The sequence below is a fragment of the Triticum urartu genome, chromosome 7A (assembly GCF_056163025.1).
Source record: "Triticum urartu cultivar PI428250 chromosome 7A, HENAU_Tu73, whole genome shotgun sequence".
Lineage (NCBI taxonomy): Eukaryota > Viridiplantae > Streptophyta > Magnoliopsida > Poales > Poaceae > Triticum > Triticum urartu.
The window spans coordinates 158,801,769-158,806,890 of NC_141879.1; positions in this window are offsets into that span (position 1 = coordinate 158,801,769).

Below are 5,122 nucleotides of genomic sequence, written 5' to 3' on the forward strand. Positions count from 1 at the left end.
GGATGAAGGTGGAGTAAGAGCTAGTAATTGACTTGGGAAACAAAGACTTGGGATTGAGTAGGGTATATATATGCATGGGACAGGAGCAAGCGAGGGATAGGATGGCAACCATGCATGGTGGGCGACCGACCGTAGATTGGACAGTCATGCATGGTGAGCGAGCGACCCTAGAATGTCCAATTGTACCTTAAGTTGGTTTTTTGTAAATTAATAAATGTGTATGTGCAATGCACATTGATATTATGGAGTGTATTAATGGCACATTGGTATTATGAACTATAATGATTACACATTGGTATTAGGTAGGATGTTACTTGCGCATTAATTATGTGATTAGAGCTGATGTTGATATTTAGTATGATATTATTACACGTTAAACATGTTGAGCGCTCACCATTGGAGCAATCTAGGTCGTTGGATTGGCCTAGTTTGATGACCGAGATTAATTGGGTTTGCCCTGGTCTTTATATAGATGATAATATGAATTGATGACTAACATTGCGTGTTAAGTTTATACAAGGTGAGTTAGTCCAAAGGGTATAAGAAAAGAAGGAAGTTGAGCTCTAATTATCAAAGAAAGAGGCAAGGTGGTATACAACTTTTTAATAGTTTTTAATCTTTACTTGACTATAGTAAAGATGCACTATCAAGAGGTCTCTCAATAAACTTAGGGTGGAGCCTATATTCCTTCTTTATATGTCAAAAACACATCCTATATTCTACAAAATATGCTACCCAAACAGAAAAATTATTCACATTGCCACATTAAAAATGGGATGTTTCTGTTGGAAATATGCCCTAGAGGCAATAATAAATTGATTATTATTATATTTCCTTGTTCATGATAATTGTTTGTTATCCATGCTAGAATTGTATTGAAAGGAAACTCAGATACATGTGTGGATACATAGACAACACCATGTCCCTAGTAAGCCTCTAGTTGACTAGCTCGTTGATCAATAGATGGTTACGGTTTCCTGACCATGGACATTGGATGTTGTTGATAACGGGATCACATCATTAGGAGAATGATGTGATGGACAAGACCCAATCCTAAGCCTAGCACAAGATCATGTAGTTCGTATGCTAAAACTTTTCTAATGTCAAGTATCATTTTCTTGGACCATGAGATTGTGCAACTCCCGGATACCGTAGGAATGCTTTGGGTGTACCAAACGTCACAACGTAACTGGGTGGCTATAAAGGTACACTACGGGTATCTCCGAAAGTGTCTGTTGGGTTGGCACGAATCGAGACTGGGATTTGTCACTCCGTGTAAATGGAGAGGTATGTCTGGGCCCACTCGGTAGGACATCATCATAATGTGCACAATGTGATCAAGGAATTGATCACGGGATGATGTGTTACGGAACGAGTAAAAGAGACTTGCCAGTAACGAGATTGAACAAGGTATCGGGATACCGACGATCGAATCTCGGGCAAGTATCGTACCGCTAGACAAAGGGAATTGTATACGGGATTGATTAAGTCCTTGACATCGTGGTTCATCCGATGAGATCATCGTGGAACATGTGGGAGCCAACATGGGTATCCAGATCCCGCTGTTGGTTATTGGCCGGAGAGTCGTCTCGGTCATGTCTGCATGTCTCCCGAACCCGTAGGGTCTACACACTTAAGGTTCGGTGACGCTAGGGTTATAGAGATATTAGTATGCGGTAACCCGAAAGTTGTCCGGAGTCCCGGATGAGATCTCGGACGTCACGAGGAGTTCCGGAATGGTCCGGAGGTAAAGAATTATATATAGGAAGTGCTATTTCGGCCATCGGGACAAGTTTCGGGGTCACCGGTATTGTACCGGGACCACCGGAAGGGTCCCGGGGGCCCACCGGGTGGGGCCACCTGCCCCGGGGGGCCACATGGGCTGTAGGGGGTGTGCCTTGGCCTATATGGGCCAAGGGCACCAGCCCCAAGAGGCCCATGCGCCAAGAGAGAAAAAAAAGGGGAGAGTCCTACAAGGGGAAGGCACCTCCGAGGTGCCTTGGGGAGGATGGACTCCTCCCCACCCTTGGCCGCACCCTTCCTTGGAGGAAGAGGCAAGGGCTGCACCTCCCCCTCTCCCTTGGCCCTATATATAGTGGGGAAAAGGAGGATCAAACCAATCTAAGGCCTGGCGCCTCCCTCTCCCTCCCGTGACACATCTCCCTCCTCCCGCAGTGCTTAGCGAAGCCCTGTTGGAATCCCGCTACTTCCACCACGCCGTCGTGCTGCTGGATCTCCATCAACCTCTCCCTCCTCCTTGCTGGATCAAGGCGTGGGAGACGTCTCCGTTCCGTACGTGTGTTGAACGCGGAGGTGCCGTTCGTTCGGCGCTAGGATCATCGGTGATTTGAATCACGACGAGTACGACTCCATCAACCCCGTTCTCTTGAACGCTTCCGCTTAGCGATCTACAAGGGTATGTAGATGCACTCTCCTTCCCTTCATTGCTAGTCTCTCCATAGATAGATCTTGGTGACACGTAGGAAAATTTTGAATTTCTGCTACGTTCCCCAACAGTGGCATCATGAGCTAGGTCTATGCGTAGTTACTATGCACGAGTAGAACACAAAGTAGTTGTGGGCGTTGATTTTGTTCAATATGCTTGCCATTACTAGTCTTATCTTGATTCGGCGGCATCGTGGGATGAAGCGGCCCGGACCAACCTTACACGTACTCTTACGTGAGACCGGTTCCACCGACAAACATGCACTAGTTGCATAAGGTGGCTGGCGGGTGTCTGTCTCTCCCACTTTAGTCGGATCGGATTCAATGAAAAGGGTCCTTATGAAGGGTAAATAGCAATTGGCATATCACGTTGTGGTCTTTGCGTAGGTAAGAAACGTTCTTGCTAGAAACCCATAGCAGCCACGTAAAACATGCAAACAACAATTAGAGGACGTCTAACTTGTTTTTGCAGGGTATGCTATGTGATGTGATATGGCCAAAGGATGTGATGAATGATATATGTGATGTATGAGATTGATCATGTTCTTGTAATAGGAATCACGACTTGCATGTCGATGGGTATGACAACCGGCAGGAGCCATAGGAGTTGTCTTTATTTATTTATGACCTGCGTGTCAACATAAACGTCATGTAATTACTTTACTTTATTGCTAACCGTTAGCTGTAGTAGTAGAAGTAATAGTTGACGTGACAACTTCAAGAAGACATGATGATGGAGATCATGATGATGGAGATCATGGTGTCATGCCGGTGACGATGATGATCATGGAGCCCCGAAGATGGAGATCAAAAGGAGCAATATGATATTGGCCATATCATGTCACTATTTGATTGCATGTGATGTTTATCATGTTTATACATCTTATTTGCTTAGAACGACGGTAGTAAATAAGATGATCCCTCATTAAAATTTCAAGAAAGTGTTCCCCCTAACCGTGCACCGTTGCGACAGTTCGTTGTTTCGAAGCACCACGTGATGATCGGGTGTTAGATTCTTACGTTCACATACAACGGGTGTAAGACAGATTTACACATGAAAACACTTAGGTTGACTTGACGAGCCTAGCATGTACAGACATGGCCTCGGAACACAGAAGACCGAAAGGTCGAGCATGAGTCGTATAGAAGATACGATCAACATGAAGATGTTCACCGAGGTTGACTAGTCCGTCTCACGTGATGATCGGACACGGCCTAGTTGACTCGGATCATGTAATCACTTAGATGACTAGAGGGATGTCTATCTGAGTGGGAGTTCATAAGATGAACTTAATTATCCTGAACATAGTCAAAAGATCTTTGCAAATTATGTCGTAAGCTCGCGCTTTAGTTCTACTGTTTAGATATGTTCCTAGAGAAAAAAATAGTTGAAAGTTGATAGTAGCAATTATACGGACTAGGTCCGTAAACTGAGGATTGTCCTCATTGCTTCTTAGAAGGCTTATGTCCTTAATGCACCGCTCAGTGTGTTGAACCTCGAACGTTGTCTGTGGATGTTGCGAACATCTACATACACATTTTTATAACTACATGATAGTTCAGTTAAACGGTTTAGAGTTGAGGCACCGAAGACGTTTTTGAAACGTCGCGAAACATATGAGATGTTTTGAGGGCTGAAATTGGGATTTCAGGCTCGTGCCCACGTCAAGAGGTATAAGACCTCCGACGATTTTCTTAGCCTGCAAACTAAGGGAGAAAAGCTCAATTGTTGAGCTTGTGCTCAGATTGTCTGAGTACAACAATCATTTGAATCAAGTGGGAGTTGATCTTCCAAATGAGATAGTGATGTTTTTCCGAAGTTATTACCACCAAGCTGCTTGAGCTTCGTGATGAACTATAATATATCAGGGACATATATGATGATCCTTGAGATATTCGCGATGTTTGACACCACAAAAGTAGAAATCAAGAAGGAGCATCAATTGTTGATGGTTGGTGAAACCACTAGTTTCAAGAAGGGCAAGGGAACAAAGGGATACTTCATGAAACGGCAATTCAGCTGCTGCTCTAGTGAAGAAACCCAAGGTTGAACCCAAACCCGAGACTAAGTGCTTCTGTAATAAGGGGAACAACCACTGGAGCAGAATTACCCTAGATACTTGGTAGATAAGAAGGCTGGCAAGGTCGATAGAAGTATATTGGATATACATTGTGTTGATGTGTACTTTACTAGTACTCCTAGTAGCACCAGGGTATTAGATACCGGTTTGGTTGCTAAGTGTTAGTAACTCGAAACAAAAGGCTACGGAATAAACGGAGACTAGCTAAAGGTGAGCTGACGATATGTGTTGGAAGTGTTTCCAGGGTTGATATGATCAAGCATCGCACGCTCCCTCTACCATCGAGATTGGTATTAAAACCTAAATAATTGTTATTTGGTGTTTGCGTTGAGCATAGACATGATTGGATTATGTCTATCGCAATATTCATTTAAAGAGAATAATGGTTACTCTGTTTATTTGAATAATACCTTCAATGGTCTTACACCTAAAATGAATGGTTTATTGAATCTCGATCGTAGTGATACGCATGTTCATGCCAAAAGATATAAGATAGTAATGATAGTACCACCTACTTGTGGCACTGCCACATAAGTCATATCGGTATAAAACGCATGAAGAAGCTCCATGTTGATGGATCTTTGGACTCACTCATT